The sequence below is a fragment of the Phacochoerus africanus genome, chromosome 9 (genome assembly GCF_016906955.1).
Source record: "Phacochoerus africanus isolate WHEZ1 chromosome 9, ROS_Pafr_v1, whole genome shotgun sequence".
Lineage (NCBI taxonomy): Eukaryota > Metazoa > Chordata > Mammalia > Artiodactyla > Suidae > Phacochoerus > Phacochoerus africanus.
The window spans coordinates 115059766-115083867 of NC_062552.1; the positions used below are offsets into that span (position 1 = coordinate 115059766).

Below are 24102 nucleotides of genomic sequence, written 5' to 3' on the forward strand. Positions count from 1 at the left end.
CGGCTGTTCAGCCTGATGGGCAGGCAAGACCTGCCACTATCTGTCCCCGCTCCAGCAGGGAGAGCGGAGGCCCGCATCCCTCAGCCTTGCTCTGCTGCAAACCTGAGCAACCTCCTGCTCCGTCCTGGGCAGGAAAGCCCACCCGCGGTCCTGCTTCTCTTGACCCACTTCCATGTTGTTTTCTCTCCTCCCTTTTCAATCTGATTTCTTCATCCTCCTCCTGAGCCTCCTCCTTCAGTGCCTTGTCTGCTGGCCCTTAGGTCAGTGCAGAAGCATGACTTCCTAAGGACACCCAAGGGGCACTGGCTGGCCAGCATTTGACTCTTGGGCCCTGAAAGCCGCATTTTCGAGGGCTGGTTTCTGAAACGTACATTTTTACGTACAAACCTACAGTAGTGCCTGCTTATTCTGTTCTGTGCCTTTGAACCACATTCTCAGCTTTTTAATGCTGTCACTGGTGTCTCCACACTAGCAAACCAAGGGGGAAATGGATACGGGAAGGAAGCCAGAGCTCCGAAATTAAAATTGAGATGGAAAACCAAGGCTGGGAGAGACTCGGAGCCTGGAGAACCAATTTGCCTTGCGATGGGCAGCTGCCTCCACAGCAAACTCAATATATTTATATTTTTACATTCCTTTGTGGGGGGGACAGAGTGGGAAATACAGTTCTCCCCCCTTAACTTGTCCTTCCAAATTATCTTCTAACCTCAAAGTCTGGCCCAGGCCATCAATGCACTTAAATCAGTATCAACTGTCACCGTCATGCAAATTCCAAGTTCTGATGTGAATAAAATACTTTTCATACTGGATACCCGATTCCTAAGAAACAAAGAAAAGATACCCCTGCTGGCGTATATTCAGTATTTTTTCACTATTTCCCTTATCTGTGGTTGAGGACGTTATAACTAAAGATGAATTACAGAACAAGCCAACACAGTAGATCTCCTGGAGTTAAGAAATCTTTTGGCTTTTTCAACATTTCTTTTTCTTACCAACTGGCACCTCTGTAACTTTTTTTTTTTTTTGTCTTTTTAGGGCCAAACCCTCGGCATATGGAGGTTCCCAGGCTAGGAGTCCGATCGGAGCTACAGCTGCCAGCCTACACCACAGCCACAGCAATGCCAGATCCGAGCCTACACCACAGCTCACAGCAATGCCGGATCCCTAACCCACTGAGCGAGGTCGGGGATTGAACCCTCGTCCTCATGGTTACTAGTTGGGTTCGTTAACCACTGAGCCATGATGGGAATCCTTGAAACTCTTAAGCAGTAGGTTATTTCAGTAATCTCTGATCAAGCACTGCTGCGCACCGAGATCCAGGCTTGTCCTTGAGGACACACTGGCGAATAAGGGACAAGAGCAGGAAGGGTGGATGGCTTCACACCCCCCATAAGAATGGAAGCGCCTTGAGGACCAAGATCTCTGTTTTGCTCACTGACATATCCCAAGCCCCTCAAACAGAGCTGCATCCAGAAGGTGCTCAATACATATGGCTGAATGAATGAAATTCAGAACTACCATGAGCTGAAGGAGCCAAGACCCCCCCAGGGGACACTTTTGCTGCCTGTTTCTTGCCCCCTTCTTTCTTGCTGCACACGGTGGGCAGGCTTCGTGCTCTTAACTAATACATCCCACACGTCCTCAGTTGTGTTTGTAGCAGGGGTGCCAAGGGGAGCAATGACACACTTGTAGGAGGCTATGTACTCGGTGTGCCCAGCCTGACACGTTCTAGAAAGTTGTGTGAATAATGAAGATTTCAAGACTTAAAAAAAAACAAAAACAAAGAAAACCAAAACCTTTCAGACATTTCAGGGAAGATTTGCTGCCCAGGTGCCTTTCCACCTGCCTCTCTATCTGAACAGTCCTAAGTCCTCCTTCAAGACTCAGGTCAAAGCCGCCCCTGAGAACATTCTCTGAGCTTCCCCAGGAAGACACGGCACCGCCTCCTGATGCTGCCAAGTGCGCGCGTATTTTGAGTAGAGACAGCATTCAGCGAGCAGACTTTCATTGGCATTTATGTCTGTGGGCACCTGGAGAGCACAGGCCCTCTCAATCCATCCCTTCTTGTCCCGATGACCTCACAGAGCCAGCCAGGTACCCAGAGACCCTTAGTAAGCTGTGTACCCTCGACAGATAGAAAAAGGTGAGGGCAATCTTACATTCTGAAAGCCCTTTCCCATCTCCGGGCTGAAAAGAGGTTTCTTGATGACAAAAGGGACGAGTGAAGCCGATATTTCTTACGCCAGGAGACCCACCTGGACAATCAGTAGTTGGACACTGTCAGCACTTAGAGCCCTAGAAAAGCAGAAATGTATGTACCATGTGTCTACAGGCCAATTTCTTTTTCTTTTTCTTTTCTTTTTTTTTTTTTCTGTTTTTGCCTTTTTTTAGGGCCCATGCACTGCATATTGAGGTTCCCAGGCTAGGGGTCAAATTGGAGCTGTAGCTGCCAGCCTGCACCACAGCCACAGCAATGGGGATCTGAGCCACATCTGCAACCTACACCATAGCTCACGGCAATGCCAGATCCTTAACCCACTGAGTGAGGCCAGGGATCGAACCCGAAACCTCATGGTTCCTTGTCAGATTCGTTTCCACTGCACCATGACAGGACCTCCAACAGGCCAATTTCTCTTCGTCCTCAGGCTGGGGGATTGCTTCTCTTTCATTTATACAACCCTTAGTATCATCTACGTGGAAAAAGTCTGGAATCAAAGCCAGATCCCAGACCTGGAAAGTGGGAGAGGAAGAAGACATATTTCACAGTCCAGGAGACCACGTCGGGCGAGCTGTCAGGGAGCTGTTTTTCCCAAAACGGACTCCAGCTTCGCCCTCTCTGCTCTCTTTGCTGGGATCCAGTGACACGCATTTGTGAAGACAGATGGCCTGCTGCAGTCAGGGGCCAGGGATCAAACCCACAACCTTGGCCTCATTAGCAAAGGACTCTCTCTGATCACTGGAGCGAGCCAGCTGCAGCCTAGATACAGTGACAACCAGGCAGGCCGGGATGTGAAGAAGCAGGCCAAGCTTCCGGAAGTCTCATTTCAAACCTAATGCGTGGTGAGCTAGGCTTAACCACATTTTTTGACTATCTCAGCAACGATGGCTTCCTGGTGACAAAGGCAAAGTAAACCAGGCGTTCAGGTCCCCTGGCCCGGCAGCGTGGCATGGTGTGCAGGCGCTGTGTCCTGGGCATCAGGGACACAAGGTGACAAGACACAGGGTGCCTCAGGGAGCCAGGCTGGTCCCTCCCGCACAGCATGCTCGTGGCTGGGCTGCATGCAGACGGACAAACTGCCACAGGGGCTCACAGAAAAACAGCACACGCTCCCCTCACCCCGACCCTGAGGCATCTGGGGAAACGTGGGATGTGGAAAGGCATGCCCATCCCCTGTCCCTCCTCCTTTCAGCATTTGGAAATAAATCAAAGGACATCAATCTTCTTTGAGAAATATATACTGAGTGTCCACTGCGCGCAAGGAGAGGATCTCGGGGATGCGACGGCGGGCTGGCCCGTGAACGCACTTGCTGCTGGACCCGTATCACAGGATGCTCAACTTGACCCGAGAAGCCTCACGGTACCTAACACAGAACCGGACTCCTCATTCTCCCAACCCTTTTAGCAAACAAGTCAGAGCTCATCTAACATCTAAGGTTTGCTCTTCAAAGCATCCACCTGGAAATCCAGGCACGCGTCTCTGCTCTCAAACTTAAACAAAATGGAACATGGACTCTGGAGCCAGACTGGGTGCAGACCCAAGCTTCACCGTTAACTAGTTGTTGACCTTGGGCCAGCGCTGTGCCTCAGTTTCCTCATGCATAAAACAGTGATAGCAGGAGTTCTCATCATGGCACAGCAGAAACGAAACCGTCTAGGAACCAGGAGGTTGCAGGTTTGCTCCCTGGCCTCACTCAGTGGGTTAAAGATCCAGCGTTGCCGTGAGCTATGGCGTAGGTCAAAGATGTAGCTCAGATCTGGTGTTGCGGTGACTATGTTGCTGGCAGCAACAGCTCCGATTCGATCCCCTAGCCTGGGAACCTCCATATGCCGCAGGTGCGGCCCTAAAAAGACAAATAAATAAAATAAAATAAAATTAAATTAAATTAAAATAATAAAATAAAATGGTGATAGCAAACGTCCTGACCTCCCGACTGGTTGTGGGAATGAAATGAGTTAATACACAGAATACGTGCTTTTTAAATGTTTGCCATTATTATTACTATGATCCTCAAAACTCTGCCATTGCAGAAACCCTCCTGGAATCTAACTTCTTTGGAGTCATTTAATTTTGAAGAAGAAGAAAAAAAGATACTCCTTTCATGTCCAAGCAGGCAGCAGAGGCAGGTGAGGAGAGGCTGAGTGGGGGCGGCCCCCAGGCCAGGCCTGTCCGAGGGACCCAGTCAGAAGCAGGCCAGACAGCCTGGGCAGAGAAGGGGCAGCTCAAGGCCTCTGCCATTCTTCCTGGGGCACTAAAGCTGTAGGGTCTGGTTTGAGGCAGCATGGAGCCGTCTGGGAGTCTCCCACGTTCCTGTGAGTCGGGCCAGATACCTCGCTGGGGCCCGGGAAAGCCTAGCAAGTTGGGGACAGAAAAGAAGAAGCGGGCAGAGGTTGAGCGTGATCCCGAGAAGAAGGACAGGCAGGGAGCCTGGAACGCGAGCCGTCGGGAAACAAGGCGAAGGAGCCGGTAGGGCGCAAGGCCGCAGCGGGAACGGGGAGGGCCTGGGCCTCAGGCTTCACCTCTGCAAAGTGGGGCTGATGCCTCCTCCGAGGCCTGATGAAGGGGACACCCGCAAGGCTCCTGGCTCAGTGCTGGAAACCACACCATCCTCCCGATCCGCCCGCATCTGGTCCCACCACCCACCCGCTGCTCTTCCAATCCACACAAAGAAGTTACCAGGGAGAAGCCACAAGCAGCTTTTGTGTGTGTGCGTGTGTGTGTGTGTGTGTGTGTGTGTGTGTGTACCGCTGGTTTACCAGAAAGGAGTGCGGCATCAGAACTGGCTTCTATTATATACTGTGGTCCAATTTTTTTCTCAGCTGACAAGTGATTAGTTAGCACCTTTGGTAGTTTTTTTCCCACGAAGAAACAAAGGCTCAGAGAAATTATATAACGTGCCCGTGATCATCACACAGCCCACGAACAGAAGCGCTGGTGTTTGAACCCAGGCCCAGTCTGCCTCCAGCACCCAGACACGCTGGTGAGCCTGTCGGGCAGAAGCCTGCAGACGTGTGGAAAGTGTGACTAACTCCCCTGACAGGAACACAAAAGCGCGCCAGGGGCAGGACAGAAGCAGGGAAGGCGGGGGACACCGAGGGCCTGACGGAGCCTCCTGGGACACACGTGGCTCTGAAGAAGAGCTGTGACTCACGGCCCCTGCCCGTGGGGGCTGATGACAAAGGGACGGGGGGGCATTTCTGCAAACCTTCACAGCAGATACGGACTCTGAACCAGATCGTGTCAAAGAGACTGACATTGACAAAATGATGAGAATGTGGCAACGGGCCTGTCCACCAGCTTCTTGTACAAGCTTCTAAATTAGATGCTTTCGTCACAGAATGCCTCATTTATGTGGCCCTTCCCAGTCAGAATTCACAACCAGTGGCTCAGATGGAGAGCTCAAGTGTGCCTTTGCACCATCTATAGGGGAAAAAAAAGCTTTGCTAAGCGCATGAGCAGGGAAAATGTTATCTGAGGGCAGAATGCTTAATTTGCTGAGCAGAATAAGCTATTTTCAAGCCCCTCTAAGCCATCTAGAAGAGCAAACATTTACCAATAGGCCACTGACAAGATAATTACAAATGAGTCCCCTCTCTCATCAAGAAAGCCCCCTAAGACTTTCGGCTGCGTCAGGACAGAGCTGGGGTCCTCCAGAGCAAGGGCGGCTGCACACCTGCTACTCACAGGGATGCTGTGAGGATCCCATGGGGTGAGTGACTGACTGCTCAGCCCCTGTTGTCATCATCACCTTCTTCTGAGGTGACAGGAGCTGGTCATGTGCCACCCCCAGCCCATTGTTCTGGAGGGTTCTCCCACCAACCTCGTGAGCAGGCAGGACTTCACTGCCTTCAACTGACAGAGAGGGAACGTGAGAGGCCTGCCCACCAGCGCTGAGTGAGAGGCGGAGCAGGGCTGGGATCCTGGCCTCTAGATTCCCAGGGCGGGGACCCCTCCCCTGTCCCTGCTCCATATCCTTCTATCCCATCTTTCATTGACCCCCACCCCCCTACTTTAAAAAAAAAAATTTTTTTTTTTGGTCTTTTTAGAGCAACACTGGTGGCATATGGAGGTTCCCAGGCTAGCGGGTCAAATCAGAGCTACAGGTGCCAGTCTACACCACAGCCACAGCAACACCAGATCCTTAACCCACCCAGGGGGGCCAGGAACTAAACCTGTGTCTTCATGGATACTACTTGGGTTCATTACCATGGAGCCACAATAGGAACTCCTCCTAACTTTCTATCATATAAAAAATTGATATGGAAAGCCATAGAAAACAAATATATCATTTAGGGAATTATTAAAAGGCAAAAAATCCTGGTAACTATCACCCAGGTTTTTTTTTTTGAAGACTGTTGCAACCCACCCCAGCCCAATTAACAGGCCCTTCCCTCCATTCAAAGTAACAGTTACCTTAACTTTCATAGCCATTGCTTTATCCAATTTCATGGCTTAATCAGCTAAGCATACATCTCTGCACTACAGTTTAGTATTGCCCAATTTTTTTCTTCTCTTTCTTTCTTTTTTCTTTTTTTTTGGCCACACCCTTAGCTTATGGAATTTCCCGGCCCAGGGATCAAACCTGCGCCACAGCAGTGCAGCAACCTCCCACTGCTGTGACAATGCCAGATCCTTAATCCGCTGTACCACAAGAGAACCCCCTCGATTTTTTTTCTTTCACTTGATGATTTTTAAAAATCTCTTTTCATCTACAGGTTCTCTTTTTATCTCTTTCTTTTCCTTCCAATTTATCTGAATGGTTAAAGACTCTGAACTGTTTGACCCATAGAGTTTCCCACTGGCTGGAAAACAGTCATGCAGTTTGAGATATCCCTCCTTTTCTTGTATTTCTTGCATTTGGCAGCTAGATGTCAAAGCTTGACTGATTCAGATTCAATCCCTTCGTAAGACTTTGCTGGTGGTGTGTTCTTCCATCAGGAGGAACAGGGGGTCTGGCTGTCGCTCTTTTATGATGTTAGCAGCCCTTGTTATTAGTTCACTGGGAATTACAAAATGTGATGTTCTAATTCTCTCACTGCATTTTCATTTACTAGCTGGAATACTTTTATAATAAGGGAGGTGTTTCCTCTCATCTAATATTTGGTTTTCCAGTTCATATAGTGAAGGTAAGAAAAACGTTTGATTCTTTCTTTCTGTCTGCTTTGTTAGATACTGAATTAGAACTCATGAATTTAAACATATTTGATGAGACTATTGCAATTTTTATCCTTCTTGAAATTCAAATTGTCCCATATATGGCTAAATTATACACTGAGAAGCATGGCCCCAGAAATCTTTGATAATGCTCTTGCTATCTGATGTACAGATTTTACAGGCTCATCTTATGTATTTCCCACCCTAGACCTGAACAAGGTTTCTTTTACTGGAAAATGATCACAATCTAGGCATTAGGGATGTTCACCGCTACCGGGTCAGTCATGGAGCCAGGACTTCCTCCAAGGCCTTCTCTCTCTCACTTTCTCCCCCTTGATCTCTCCCACACACATGCACCTACAAAGACACATATAGACACATACAGATACCTAATGATATCATACTGATAGTTCCAACTCAGTCATTCAAATTCAGGGCTATTGAGTTCTCCCCTAATTTCTTCTATCATAAATCTATTTTGCCTTTTTCCCTTACTAAGAATCCTAGTTCTCAAGGGCATGGGGGATAAGACAATTAGAACATGCTATAACTTTTCATCTGTTTTATTTTATGTTACATATGTCTGTTATAAGACATGCAAAGAAATAGGACAGCAAGACCCATGCTCAAAAGAAATAGTCAATATAAAATCATTCCGAATGAGCCCATGCATTGGATTTAGAAGACAAAGACTTCAAAGAAACTATTATAAGTATGATCAAATAATTAACAGAAACAATGTTTACACATTAAAAGAAAATAATATGAGAATGAGTCAACAAATTGGGAATATCGATAGAGAAACAGGAACTATAAAAATTAACCAAATGGGGTTTTTTTAGAGTTAAAATTATAACTAAAATGAAAAATTCCCTAAGTGGGCTCAACAGCAGCTTTGAGATGGCAGAAAAATCATTGAACTTAAAGATAAATGAATAAAAAACATATTCCAAATCCAAAGAATGGGGGGGGGGAGTAAGGGCTGAAGAAAAACAGAGACACGTAATGATAAAACTGCTAGAAAACAAAGAAAAAAATCCTGAAAGTAACAACCAAAAAACAATCACATAGAGGGGAACAGCAATGAGATTAACAGTGAATTCTCATCAGGCGTAGTGGAAGATACACTCAAAGTGATGAAGGAAAAAAAAATTATCACCAAGAATTCTACATAAAGTAAACCTGTCACTCAAAAATGATGGCAAAATAAAGACATTCCCAGATAAACAAAAAGTGGGAGAATTCATAGTAAGCAGACATGCCCAATACAATATTTTGAAGTTCTTCAGACTACAAGGATATGACAACAGAGGGTAATTTGAAACCATAGGAATTAATTACTAAGAGGACTAGAAATGCAAATATGTGGGTAAATATAAAATATTGTCTAAACATATTTTAAAGCTTTCTCATGTTAATTTCTATAAAAATAGGGTTGTATGAGGGAATAATTATTATACTGCCTGTTGTGTTTATAACACATAGAGACATTAATAGCAAAAGAAGAGAGGAAATGAAGCTATATTAAAGCCAAGTTGCGTATTTTACTGAAATAGATTTATAATTTAAGATGTATTTTGTAATTCATAGAGAAACACCATAAACATTTTCAAAAAATATAGGCAAAAAGTCAACAGAGGAATTAAAATGTAATACTAAAAGGTATTTGTTTAACACAAAAGAAGGTAATAGGGAGGAAGAAAGAATCAAGAAAGACATGAAAGACAGAAAACAAAGAGCAAAATGGCAGACTAAATCTAATCATATCAGTAGTTACACGGGAATGAATTAAACATGCCATCAACAGGCAAATTTTTTGTATTAGATAAAAAAGCAAGATCCAACTATCCGCTATCTATGAGCGCTATACAAGAGAGGTACTTTAATTCAAAGACACAAATAGGTTGAGAGTAAAAGGTTGAAAAAGATATATTATGTAAACAGTAACCAAAAGACGGCTGGAATGGCTATATTAATATCAGATAAGACAGACTTTAAGTGAAGAAATATTACAAGAGACAAAGAGGCATCTGAGAAAACTTCAGCTAACATCTTACTTAATGGTAAAAGACTGAGGCTTTCTCCCTAAGACCAGGCAGGAGTTTGATAAAGTTCTGCTCTCACCACTTCTATTCAACATTGTATTGAAGGTTCTGGGCAATGCAAGAAGGCAGTAAGTAGAAATAAAAGACATACAGTTTGGAAAGGAGGAAATAAACCTGTTTTTATTCACAGATGACATGACCCCATATGTAAAAATCCTAAACAATTTATTAAAAATTATAAGAACTAGTTAATAAAAGTTTAGCAAGGTTGCAAGATACAACATCCATATACAAAAATCAGTAGCATATATATGAAAGCAAAGAATAATCTGAAAATGAAATTAAGAATTTATTCATTAATTCCATTCACAATAGCATAAAAATAAACAAAATACTTAGGAACAAATTTAACAAAAAATGCAAAGCCTGTGCAATAAACACTACAAAAGAGTTCTGAGAGAAATTAAAGAAGATCCGGATAAAAGATGAGACAATGGATTGGCAGATTCATTATTGTTAATATGTTAATTCTCCCTAAATTGGAGATTCACTGCCATCTTTATCAAAAACCTGGCAGGGGAGTTCTCATCGTGGCTCAGTGGAAACGAATCTGAGTAGTATTCATGAGGAGGCAGGTTCCATCCCTGGCCTCGCTCAGTGGGTTAAGGATCCGCATTGTCGTGAGCTGTGGTGTAGGTTGCAGATGCAGCTCAGATCTGGCATTGCTGTGGCTGTGGTGTAAGCCAGCAGCTAGAGATCCAATTTGACCCCTAACCTGGGAACTTCCATATGCCATGGGTGTGTCCCTAAAAAGACCAAAAGAACAAAAAACCCTACAAAAACCCAACAAGCTTTTTTTTGGTAAAAATTACAAGCTGATTCTAAAATGTATATGGAGATATCAAAGACTGAGAATAGCCAAAATAATTTTGAAAAAGAACAAAGTTAGAGAACTTGCACTAGCTAATTTCAAAATATGCAGTAAAGCTACATATTCAAGACAGTGTACTATTGGTCTAAGGATAGACATATAAATATGAAATAGGGACTCCAGAAACAAAGCTTTATATTATGCTCAATTAATTAATTTTTTAATGAAGTGTCAGGGCAATTTAATGAGAAAAGTGTCTAAGTGTTGCTTAGACAACTGGATATCTAGATGCAAAAAAAAAAAAAAAATTTAACCTAGACCCTTACCTCACACCATACATAAATATTAACTCAAAACAGATTAGAGACCTACATGTAAAAGCTAAAACTACAAAACTTCTGGAATAAAACAAAGGAGAAAAATCTTTGTGGTCTTAGATTGGGCCAAAATTTCTTAGATATGACACCCAGAGGATGATCTGTGAAAAGAAAAATTGGTTAATTTGGACTTCATCAAAATTAACTTTTCCTCTTTAAGTGACATAATTTAAACAATGAATACCAGTCATAGACTGGCAGAAAATATTTGCAAATTATATATCTGATAAAGGATCTATATCCAGAATATAAGGAACTCTTTACAACTTGATAATAAGAAGACAATCCCATTGAAAAGAGGGTAAAATAGTTGAATAGATGCTTCACCAAAGAAGATAGAAGAATAGCTAATAGGCATATGCAAAACTGCTGAGCAAACATCATTAATCGTTAGGGACATGCAAATTAAGATCACGATGAGATACGACGGCAAACCCACTGGACTAGCTTTCATTTTAAAACTGACAATACAAAGTCTTGACGAGAATGGAAAGAAGCTGGAACCCTCACACACTGCTGGTAGGAATGTAAAATGCTACAGACACTCAGGAAGAGTGTGACAGTTTCTTAAAAGCTAAACATATACTTACAACCCATCAATTCCATGCCTCTGAATCTAAGGGGAATGAAAACATATATCTACAGAAAAATGTGTACATGAATGTTCACAGTAGCATTTCTCATAATAGCCCCAAAGTAGAAATGATCCAAATGACCATTAACTGGTGAACAGATAAGCAGTGGAATAACTCTTTAGCAGTAAAAAGGAGTGACTTCCTGACTTAGTCTACAAGGTGGGCGAACCGCAAAAACGTTATTCTAGAGAAAGAAAAAAGACACAAAGGACTACATATTCCATGATCCCATTTATGTGAAATTTCTAGAAAAGACAAATCTATAGAGATAGACAAGCGGTTGCCTGGGGCTCAGGGTAGGAATGGGGACTGACTGCATATAGCTATGAAGAACTTTTTAGGGTGATGGAATTGCCCTAAAGCTGAATTGTGCCAATGACTGCAATGCCTGCATAAATTTACTCAAAACAACTGAACTGTATATTTACAAGAGGTGAATTTTTGATATATAAATTATACCTGAATAAAGCAGCTAAAAAAAAAAAATAGCATCTTGCTTTAGGATCATTCCTGGCTACTTATGGTATAGTCCTTTGATCTCACACCACTTGGTCAATTTTCACTCCACTCTCAGCATTCTCCTCACTGGGGGGGGGGGGGGGGGGGGGGGGCAGTCCCAGCCAAGAGCCCTGGTGGGTTGGTTTCATGTCTTCAGAGGGGCCAGTCTGCTCCAGCCCCTCCGACCTTACTCGGAAAAGCTCTCTCATTTTCAGCTGCTAATTCCAAATTGGCCGAACAAGCTTTCCTGCAAAGTCTTGTTGGCTCTTTGCAGGTCTCCTGTTCTCAGGTCCTCAGATACCTCACTGCTTCTTCCTGTGCTCTCCCACACAAATGTAAATAAGATGCTTGTCTCTAGCTGTTGGTTGTCTGTCCCTGTGAGCTTGTACTTGGAGCTCGTGAGTACGCCTTGCCATCTAGTTTTGCTGTAAATATTGTTCATGGGTTTTAGTTTTGCTATCTGGCTACTGCGCGTTTTTTAATGTCGAGATATGAGAAGACTCCCAAACCACGCTGTCCCTGTTGTTATCATCGTCCCAGATTTCCCAGCTGCTAATTCTTACCTATTCTTCTAGGGAACAGACAAACCCTTCACTCTGCAGGGTTTTATTAATTTATTTATCAAACTTACTATGGGCCAGACACTGTCCAAACACACTATAATTACTGACCCACTTAATCTGCCTAAGAAGCAGGTACTATTATTATCCCCAGTTTACAGACAAGGAAAAGCGAAACGCAGAGAGGCTGAGTAACTTGCCAAGGTCATAGCGCTTGACAATGTAAAAGGGAGGATTCCAACCCAGGCAGCTGAATCCCGAGTCAGTGCTCTTTAACCACCAGACCATGCTGCCTCCCAAGAGCCACACAAAGTACAACCGGCCTGGTGGCTCTAGCATTCAACCTTGACCACCAGCCCTGTCCCCAGCCTTCCCTATGATGGGGAAGCCTTACCTCTCCCTCAAAGACCAAGTTCTAATGTTAGTTGTAAAAAACTTGATGAACTTAGGCAAGCAGGTGTTTCTTCCTCCATCCTCCCCTCCCTCTCCTTCTCCCCCAGCCCATCTCTTCATTATTCACCAGGTGTTATAATTATTTGTTGACATCCTTGTCTTCCTCGTGAGCTCAGAGAACATTTTTTTATTCATCTTATATCCCAGAGCTTATCTTGGTGGCTAGCGCCCAGCAGACTCTCAATACACACACATGGAATTGAGTAGGCAATAGATTAAAAAAAAAAAAAAAAAACCTAGCTCAAAACGTACTTGAAAGTGATATAATTGCATCTTTTTAAAAAAATCTGTAATTCAGTTTTACCAAGTCTGGCTAATGAGTTTTTCTAAGTATTCTTCAGAAGAAACACAGCATCAGAGTCTTCCTGGTATTTTAACTGCTTGTTTCCAACATGGAGAGATTGCTGCTTGTGATGCTAATTTGCCAGGGAGAGTCAAAGAAGAACCAACTCCCATACCCATCAACCAGGCACCTGCCAGCAAAGAGAAGGTACAGAAGGAGGAGCCAGCAGAAGAAAGGTAGTGCATCTGTGCTACCACCAAAGTCGTGTGTGAATAAAAAGCAAAAATCCAAACTAAAATAGAGAGCAAGGTGGAAAAACCAGAGGTCAACTGAAGGAAAAAAAATTGTGTATTTAAAAAAAAAAATCTCATAATCAAATACAAGATTTGGCTATGAGAACACACACTTTTATTCTAGAGTTCCTTATCAGTGTCCAAATCTATGGCAGACGCTGCTAGGTCCAAATCTATGGCAGACGCTGCTAGACAAATATAAAGGCAGTTAAGACAATTTATGGCCTTTCTCATCTTCAATAGAAGATTCTAGTTTTCCCTAAGAAAAGTTATAAATTCTCCAAAGATATCTCAGTCATTTTCTGGGCTTTAGCTCAATCTCTCTGCAGCTCTCTCTCGCAGCTGACTAAAAATACCTCTGCAAAAAAAACCAAAAAAAACAAAAAAAAAACAAAAAAAAACGAGGATTTAAAAAGAAATAGATAGGAAATATCCCTTGAAAAGAGCTGTGGCCTCCACCGCCCACCCTGCCCTCACATGAAATACTAATGCATTTGACACCAAAGCCAGGGAAGGGGAAACGCAAGTAGAAGAAGAGCTTGGCTCTGGCCAAGAGCCAGAACAGGAATGCTGCCTGTCCCCACCCCACCCCGCTTCCCGGGCAGACACATCTGGACCCACTCTGTGGCACAGACGCCAATAAATGACTGAGAAAGCTCCCCACAGTCTGACAGGCTCAGAGAGGGTGAACCCAGGCTTCCTCCTTGACCAGACAGGATGTGCATTCCTCTTTCCAACATGCATGTGTCGTTTCAATGGGCCGCCCTCGAGGAGCTGCCTGCAAGGCTGCACTGCCACAGGCTTGCTGGCTTCTGCGTCCAACTTCACCCCTGGAGGTTTCGACTCAAAAAGCCACTACATACTTTTTAAAAAATGTGGTTCTGGGAGCAAAGTGTCTCAACACTAAACCATGGAAGAGGATAATCCTCTTTGCTGCTGTGGGAATTCTGGAATCCCATCCAGATGTGGACACGCCAGGCTTAAGTCAGGAGGCTACAAGCACCAAATTTCCACTGAGGAGCATCTCAGAAGTGAAAGGATCTGTCCGGCCTGCTCGAGGTGCGTCTCCTAATAAAGCCATCATTGCTGGAAATAGCCCCTAATCTCAGAGATAAGGGAGTCGGCAGCAGCAGTCCCTATGACCCTTCCAGAAAACATATTCTTTCTTATGAGGCCAAGGCAACTATTTGATCCCTGGCCCCCTCCACCCACTTTCCACAGGACATTAGCAGCAGCAAGACCTGGATGGTCCGAGCTCAGCTCCCTTTTTCCCACCAAGAAGCAGTAACAGGAGTGAAGCCCATCCAGGCTGTCTCGTTCAATTTTTTTTTTTTCCTTTTTACAATCTTTCTGCTTTTCAGGGCTGCCCCCACGGCATATGGAAGTTCCCAGGCTAGGGGTTGATTAGAAGCTACAGCTGCCGTCCAACACCACAGGCACAGCAACACAGGATCTGAGCCTCGTCTGCAACATGCACCACAGCTCATGGCAATGCCGGATCCTTAACCCACTGCGCAAGGCCAGGGATCGAACCTTCATCCTCATGGATCCTAGTTGGGTTCGTTAACTGCTGAGCCATGAAGGGAACTCCCTGTCTTGTTTATTCTTATTTCTGGGAACCTAGCACTGTGCTCAGCATGCTTGGCTCTCGATAAACATATGCGGCATTAACTCATTTTAAAGAAAACACACAACTGTTGGGCCTCTGTGAGCCACAGCCATCTCGGATGAACATGAGACGTTCATTCACTCACCCATTCATCCATGTACATCTGTGGACCAGATATACTCAAGGGATAGACCCCTCCCCAAACAAAGCAGATAAAAATTCCTGGAACTTAGATTCTAGGGATGGGAAACAGACAACAAACAAATAAGATAAGGAGAAGAAATACAGTGTGGGCAAAGGGTTAACACATTCTGTTCTTCTTCCGCTTGAGAGTTTGGCCTTAGGTTAACTTTTCAGTTCTGTTTCCCTGGAAACCTAATAAAGATAAAATGTCAATTATGTTCCGAGGCAACATTGCTTATGTAGAAAATGACCCCTGATTGATAACTTGCATCTGGACTGAAAGGACCCATAAATATCTAATGGGGACACCATGGCTTTGGGCTTCCTTGAACGTGATGACACACAACTGAGCAAATCCCTTGGGGGCATGTCAAGCCAGGACAGATTCCCACCCCTACGGGATGGGAAGCGCATTCTCCGGCTTGGTCACTCCATGGGGGAGGGTGGCCGGCTGGACCGCCAAGAGAGAAACCCCGGACACGGCCCTGCTGGCAACTTCTGGTTCTGATCTAGGTCTCTCTCGATAGATGGGAGCCAAGTGCGGCCAGTGACGTCTTGTGGTTCGGAATGCCTCTCTGAACCTGAGAAGATCCCTGGTCGGCACTGTTCATGGGGTATGTGATTAAGCCAGTTAAATGCTGAAAAAAATAAAGCAGAGAAGAAGGATGGGTTTATTGGACAAGATGTGACTGATGCCCGTTTAGGATCCCTTCAGGTCTGAACAAAACCCCATGGTGCCTGTGGGGGGTCAGCTGCTAGGCACTGACTCATCTTCAGGCTCTGCTCAGGCCCATGCTCAGGAAACCGCTTCTACCCACTGAGTCCTTCATTTTCAAATGGACTCACAGAAACGGGTACCCTACCTCCTGAGCGCTATCTCCAGCACGTATACATCCAGGAACTTGAGAACCTGGATTCTCTCTGAGAGCAAGAAGCATGTCTCGCGACTCCCCGTTCTACCCCCAGCACCTGGAGAACGTCTGGCAGGAGCAGGAGCTGGATAAAGGCCGGCAGAACAAGCGACTGTCATATTACATCACCTGGAACCGAACGGGGGTTCATACTGGGGAACCACACGACCCTGCTGTGTTGATGCTACTCCCGCCCCAAGCACAGCCCAGGGGTCAGCCTGCAAATACTGCCATCGGCAGCCGTAAATTCCAGGGGCTTGGCCTCCAGTCATATCAAGAGTGACTGGGAAATATCCAAAAAATGAAAATTAATTTTGATTTTTAGACACTTTATTATATAACCATCTCTTTGGAAGAAAACTTGCAAAGTGAAAGGCCAAGTTTAAAAAAAAAAAGTATCTTCTCTTTTCCTAAGGCTTAAGCCTACTTGTAATTATTTATTTTCTTGCTGGATTAGAAAACCCACAAGGATCATTTGCTGTCTCGACCTTGGCTCCCAGCACATCATCGTTTGATGGATGAATAAATAAGCGGAAAAATAAACAAACTCCCTCTGCTTCATGAAGACAGAAACTCACTACCCTACACAAAACTAAAACAAAGAACTGGAAGCGTCTCCTGTACCAATTCATCTCTCAGGGAATTCCAATTCTGGATGGTGGCTGAAGGAGGCAGCCTATAGGTGGGAGAAACCACATGGGGAGGGGTCTTTGTGCAATGCCAATGAGCTCACTAGCCCCCTCCCCACTCCCTTTGCACTTTAGAAGCTTAAAATGATCTACCGGTTCTCTTTGTTCTCCTGCTGAAGCCAAGGACAGACCAACTCTGTCCTGACCAACTGTCAGCAGCCAAGGATGCAGCTGCCTTGCTAAATGCTGCTACGCTTTCAGATGGGCCCCTAACACTCATTAAGGCCTGGCACTTACCGAGTTCACTGAAAGCAAACGCCTGTCCCATAATTCATCACTGAAAGTGGTCCTGGAGTTTCATAAGTAAAATTGACAAAGATGCCTTTGTGGTCATACTGAAATTTTGATGGCATTCAAGGATGAGCCAGACCTAGTCTACATTCAAACGAAACAAAGAAGATCTGGCTCACGCTTTTTATTACATAAATAATTACATCAAGACTGGCTTTAAAAGTCTTTTTTCTTTTTTGGCATATGGAGGTTCCCAGGGTAGGTGTTGAATCGGAGCTACAGGTGCCAGCCTACACCACAGCCACAGCAGCACCAGATCTGAGCCGTATCTGCGACCTACACCATAGCTCATGGCAACGCCAGATCCTCAACCCACCGAGGGAGGCTAGGGATGGAACCCGCATCCTCATGAATCCTAGTTGGATTCGTTTCCACTGCACTACAACGGGAACTCCCCGAAAAGCCCTTATTTCCCAAGTGTAATGTCTTCTTTGGAGCTCTGCTGCTCTGTGCTCCATTTTCAAGAAGAGAGCCCTAACTGGGCGTGGTCAGTCGGTCCCAGGGGTGAGAAAACTGGGCTGGGTGTTAGAAGAAGGTACAGGGCCAGCTCTGCCACCAACTAGCTACATGGCCTTGTTTAAATCTTTTTTTAAAAGACTTTTTTATTCCTGTTGCAGTTTTAGGTTTACAGTAAAACGGACAAGAAGGTCCAGAAATGTCCCACCACCATCTCTCCACGCCTGCAGAGCCATTACCAACATCACTCACCAGAGGGTACTTTTTGTTAAATGAAGGATGAACTATGTTGACACAGCCTAATCACCAAAGTCCACCGTTCACCTCAGGGTTCACCCTGATGCAGCCAATAGTGCTGCACGTTCTACAGGTTTGGACCAAAGTATAACGACATGTATCCATCACTATAATGTCATACAAAGGATTTTCACTGCTCTAAAAACTTGCTGTACTGTATCCATTTCCCTTCTCCCCACCAGACTCCTGGCAACCATTGATCTTTTTATTGTCTCCATAAGTTTTGCCTTTTCCAGAATGGCATATGGTTGGAATCTTTTCTTTTTTTTTTCTTTGAAAAGAGAGGTTGAAAGCCTTTATATCTATAGGACCTCTCATGGCCACCCATGCATAGAACAGATGGGCTCAAGTGGCCTAAAAACTCTCCCGCTAAATACTGCAGCTTTGGAGTCCCCATCGTGGGTCAGCAGATACAAACCTGACTAGCATCCAAAAGGACGCAGGTTCAATCCCTGGCTTTGCTCAGTCGGTTAAGGATCCTGTGTTGTCATGATCTGTGGCACAGGTGTGGCTTAGATCTGGCATTGCTGTGGCTGTGGTATAGGCTGAATGGCTAGAGCTCCGATTCCACCCCTAGCCTGGGAACCTCCATATCCCGGGGGTGCGGCCCCCAAAAGACATACATACATACACACATACATAAATACTGCAGCTTTTCTTCCAATTTTGAGCCCTGTGCCCCTGGTCCTGCCCAGCAGCCACGCGGAGGTGCAGGGGACGTGTGTTGGGTATTTGTTTGTAGGAAGACCACAAGTTTTGTGACCCTGTCACAATGCACCCAGATTCCTGCTGTCGATTCCTCTGTTGTAAACAGAGGAGCCATTTCTTCGGCCCACCCCCCACCCCCCAGCTCTGAGCTTACAGACCTAGCTGACTGTGTCACTAACCAAAATGGAAACCCCATCTAGACAGTGATTGGGTCTGACTTGTTCGGTCAGAACAGTGTTTGGCACCAGCAAGTAACCTAGTGAGGTTTTTTTTTTTTGCTATTTCTTGGGCCGCTCCTGCGGCATATGGAGGTTCCCAGGCTAGGGGTCGAATCGGAGCTGTAGCCACCGGCCTACGCCAGAGCCACAGCAAGGCGGGATCCGAGACGAGTCTGCAACCTACACCACAGCTCACGGCAACGCCGGATCGTTAACCCACTGAGCAAGGGCAGGGACCGAACCCGCCACCTCATGGTTCCTAGTCGGATTCGTTAACCACTGCGCCACAACGGGAACTCCAACCTAGTGAGGTTCTTGATTAATATTTATTGAGTGACCGCTGAACGCGATTTCTCTGGATCACAGAGTCCTCATGTACGAAGGGCAGTGAGTTTTAAATGTGCTCTAACACACCCAGACTCCAGGCCTTTCAGACTCTATACCCCACCATCAGCTCAATTATTACGGAAATTTTCCTTAGCAGCGAAATCACATGTGAAGTGCTTAGCACGGTAAGCTAGGGTGATCCAAAGTCTTCCAGACTCGGGACGGCCTGAATGACACGAGGTGGTCCTGGCTGGCCAGGCTGCAGGACTCACACAGGCCCATAAACTTCCCTCCTGAAGCTGTTGCAATAAAGGAAGTGGCCCCCTTACCCAGACTCCCGCCCCCTGCCTCACTCCCTCCGTCACCCCATCCTCCTCTCAGTCAAACACATACTTGGTTCTTGCTGAGATCAGAGTGGAGCCTGTGGCCAAAAGCCAAATAAAACAAACCAAGTCCAGCTGAAACGGTGGCCATGACTCTGCTGGTACCAGCCTCCTGCCTAAATGGCCTACCTGGTCTTGGCCCTTCCTCATACCCCACCTTCGTGTTTCAGCGCCTTCTCCACACCTGGAGAATGCAGTCCCTGCTCCTTAGCCTGGTTCTTAGGCTTCCACCATCTTTCCACCATCCATCCTTCCAGCAAGATCTCTACTTGGAAAAGGAAATGACATTTATTGAAAATAGCTCCCATCCAGCACCACCACTTCGCTTGCTCCTCCCTTTCCCCAGTCTAGCTTCTGGCCTGAGCATCCACCGAAAGCCCCTTCAAGGTCACAGACACCTCCCATGCGTCTAATCCAGTGTTTAGGTCTTTACCTTTCTTCACATCGCAGCACCTTCACCACAGGTGAGCACTTCCTCCTCCTCACCTTCTCTCGGCTTCCATGAGAACACACTCTCGTGGCCCCTCCTCCCTCGGGCAGCTCCTCCATGGCTCCTCCTCCTTGACCCAACTCCAGCTCTTGCAAGTTTCCTGCTGGGTCCTGGGCTGTCTTTGCTTTTCTCTTTATGCACTGTCCCTCCCTGATCTCATCCAGTCCAAGGCTTTAAATATAATCAATTTATAACTCAAGCTCCAATACTCCCTGTGCTCTTCTATCCTTCTGGTCGATGCTTCCGAATAGAAATCTCACAAGCATCTCACACGATACCCACCCGAAGGCAAATCCTTGATTTCTCCTTTTCTGAACCTGATCCTTTCCTGGTCCCCACTCCATCCAACCAGTTGCTCAGACTGAAACTGGGGAGTCATCCCTGATTCCTCTGTTCTCCTTCCAGTCCCCACCCCCACCCTCAAAACCAATTCATCGTCCAGTCACACCACTAGTTGGGACCCTACACCAAGCAACACCAGTTCTACCATACATCGATCCACCCACTTCTCTTGGTCCCTAATACCACTTCCACATGCCGCAGGTGCAGCCCTAAATAAATAAGTAAATAAATAAAACCAACTCTGTTACTATGGTGACTGACTGTAGTAACGGAACTCCAGAAGCCTTCCATCCCACTTTATTCCTGGCTGCAAGCTCCTCGAGGGAGCCCAGAGTCTGATCATACTGCCTGACTGCCTACCTTCTCCAGGTCAGGGTCTCCCGTGCACCCTAGGAAAGATGGCAACCCAACAGGTGCCTCTCCCAGGCAATGAAGCTCTTCTTGCTTTAATCGATCTCCACCTTCCCCGAATTAAAGCCAGTTCTGAACCTGGTGAAACACACACTCTAATCCATTTTGCTCACCCAGTACACCTGACATGGTGAACAAAAAGCAACGCTATTTGAAATGTCCTTTGCTACTCTGGGTTTGTAAGACATATTTAAACATTCCTAAAACAACAGGCGGTACCTGAGTGGCAGCCCAAACTCAAGCTTCGCTGGCAATTCTGGATGCAAGGACACAAGGGGGGTAACATTTCTTAGAAGCTCAGGGGAGCCCCAGGCTGAGGCCATTTCTCTGCCCCTGGCTGTGGTGCCCAGAACACCCAGTGCTACTGTGTTGGACCAGCCCGCCCCACCTCCTTTCTCTGAAACAGTGACATGGCCATCAGTGATCAGGGCTTATGCAAGCTCATTGTTACGCATCTCAAGCAGAGTCCACTTAAACCAGCAGCTGAAAATAAACACCCTTCCTTGAAAACTTGGGTGCATGAGGCTCTGCAGTCAGATGAATGATGTTACTTTGAGAACTTCCACTTCAGCTGGAATCTGACCTTCCTGTGGTCCCGCTTCCAGCTGGAAAGCCAGCCAGGCATCATTATCACTGGAAATTACAATCTCTCCCTTGCTGTTTGCCCCACATGCATTCTCCGAGGTGGGTGGTCCTGGCCCTGTTTTACACATAAACAGACACCCTGAGAGGAGAAGCGTTGGTTCCCCATCAGGCCCTCCTGCTTCAATGCCCTTGCTGCCCCTCATCCGAGTGCCTGCCATAGGTGAGCCAATTTGAGAAGCCAGGAGGCGGCAGCCCTGACCTCTGAGGCTAATGCCCTCCGACTTTGCCCTCTGCAGGGCCTCAGCAAGACTTTTTTTTTTTTTCATCCTTAACAGGCCTGCTGCTGCCACCCAGAGGGACAAGGGAAACCGACGTGAAATCGACACAGGTGTGTGCCAAGCAGACCAGGACCAGGACAAGTGGGGCTGGGAGGACAACAGGTGTTCTTTCCCTCCAAGGAGGAAAGAGGTGGATGGGGGGCCAGGGAAAAGGGGGTACAAGGGGGAAGCGAGGCGAGGAAGGGGAGGCGTGAGAGAGAGGGTGAGAGGAAGGAAAGAGGGAGAGGAAAGGAGGGGAGGAGGGGGCGGGGAAGAGGAGAGAAGACACAGACAATTTGTGACGAGCTGTAGATAAGACATGAGGAAGAGGGTGATGAGAAAACACCAATTCGTGGAGGCTGGGAACCATGCCTTGGGAACGCTTGATCCTGGGGTCAAGTGACCCCTCACAAGAGAGGCTGGACAAGGGACAAAGCCACAGTACGAGGGTCCGCCCAAGCCCCCCCACAGCATTTCCCCTGCAGTAGGGCAGTGCTAGAGGGACTGAAGCCAGCAGCCCGGCTGCCAGGTCACCGTGTGTAAAAGGCAATACTATTTATACCACCGACGTCAAGGGTGGTGGTGGATGTGGACGAGATAACGCCATGAGGAGCAATGATGAAGTAAAATCCTTGGTAAATAGAAAAGCATCACTGGGACCTAAGCTGGCAGGAGGAGCCCAGGAACGGGTCCTGGGGTCAGGTTCTTCCTAAGAGACCCAAGTTCACTAGCTTGGCAACTGAAAAACTGAATCTATTTAAGTATATTTCTAGAGAAAAAGATGGGCTTTATCAATTTAGATTTTGTATTGCTAAACTCTTCTTTTGTTGGCCCACTCCAGGGATCGAACCCGTGCCACAGCAGCAACCCCAGCTGGAGAAGTGACAATGCTGGATCCTTAACCCACTGAGCTACCAGGGAACTCCTTGCCAAATTCTTCTATAATGCATTTTTTTTTTCGGTCTTTTTGTCTTTTCTAGGGCTGCACCCATGGCATATGGAGGGTCCCAGGCTAGGGGTCAATTCGGAGCTGTAGCCGACAGCCTATACCACAGCCACAGCAATGCCAGATCTGAGCCGTGTCTGCAACCTACACCACAGCTCACAGCAATGCCGGATCCTTAACCCACTGAGTGAAGCCAGGGATCGAACCCACAACCTCATGGTTCCTAGTCAGATTCATTAACCACTGAGCCACGACGGGAACTGTAATATAATGCATTTTCTTATCCCTGGAAATCAGTCAAATCCTGTTGATTAATCCTTCCAGATTTTTTTTAAGTGTAGAAACACAACAACAGAGTGAGACAACAATGGGGCAAATGCACCAGAAGATGGGAAGCCGCTGGTGCTTAGGGATGGCACTTGTTCTGCAGAGATACTGGCGGGAGGCGTCCACCGAGGAGCCGAGGTGCGGCCCACGGGCCCTGTGTGACACACTGTATAGATCAGCAGCCCTGAGAGTGCTCAGCCTGTCCCACAGCTCCCACTGGTCTCTCTCCTTTTATCCATATTTCGTGGTGTCAAAACTGGCCTTCGCCTCCACCTACCCAAAAGCAATCTCTATTACTCTTCACAACCCCAGCCTTCAGAACACGGCAGCACCAGGAAGGGCCCTCTAGAGCGGCCTGCTCAAGGCACTGCTGGTCTTTGGAGCCCAGGGAGAAGAGCCAGAGGACAAGAAAGGAGGAGAAGTGCCCAAACTTTGGCTACATCAACAGGAATCTCCTTGAACTCAGGTAAGATAAAATGAGACAGGTGTCAGTAAGCAATTCCCAGCATGTAAGCCATCACCTGGTGCAAACGTCTCATCATTTTTTTTTTTCCTTTTTTTGGCTGCCCCGCAGCACATGGAGCCTCCCAGGCCAGGGATTAGATCCAAGCCACAGTCACAACCCACACCACAACTGTGACAATGCTGGATCCTCCATCCACTGTCCCAGCACTGTCGAGACACCACAGGTTCCGCTGCACCACAGAGGGAACTCCTCCTCATTAGCTTTTAATGGGGTTCTGGTGGGCATCCAAAAGTTCAGGGCAGGAGGTCAGAGTCCAATAGGCCTGCTTCTTGCTGATGAATAGGCTCGAAGAGGATCATAAGTTATCCAGCCCACCGTTATCAATCTCACGCAAAGCATCTTCAGTAGAAGGTATTGATTTGGGACCCCAGAAAGCCCCAAGGAAATTCATTCCAGCCTCTGGCCTTGCCCATCAATCCCACACACTCAGGGGTTAGAGGAGGGAAGAGGCAGGGTTGGAGACTCCCTGGGGTGACCACCATTTCTTGTGACAAGGGAGAAGAGACAGCTCCCTAGAAAAGTGTTTCACGTTCCCTCCCTTCTCCCTCTATTTATAACAGCAAATAAAATAGAACTCAAAATCCAGCTGAGCGGAGGTGCACCCTCGCTCAGACGATCTCAGTCAGACAGATGAGATCTAACTCAGAGGCACCTTTATGCCAAGGCCACCAAGCCATCCCAAACCTTGGGGTGTTTAC

General features: G+C 46.4%; 1 protein-coding gene and 1 non-coding gene across 9 annotated transcripts in view; both read right to left on the bottom strand.

The window, feature by feature from the left end:
• The window catches only part of TTC7B (tetratricopeptide repeat domain 7B), a 248625-nt gene that overhangs the window by 144185 nt on the left and 80338 nt on the right, over window positions 1–24102 (bottom strand). The gene's annotated exons all lie outside the window — the stretch shown is intronic.
• Window positions 18544–18668, bottom strand: LOC125137056 (small nucleolar RNA SNORA11). Its single transcript, XR_007137362.1, has one exon. It is a non-coding gene; the product is annotated as a small nucleolar RNA SNORA11 (small nucleolar RNA).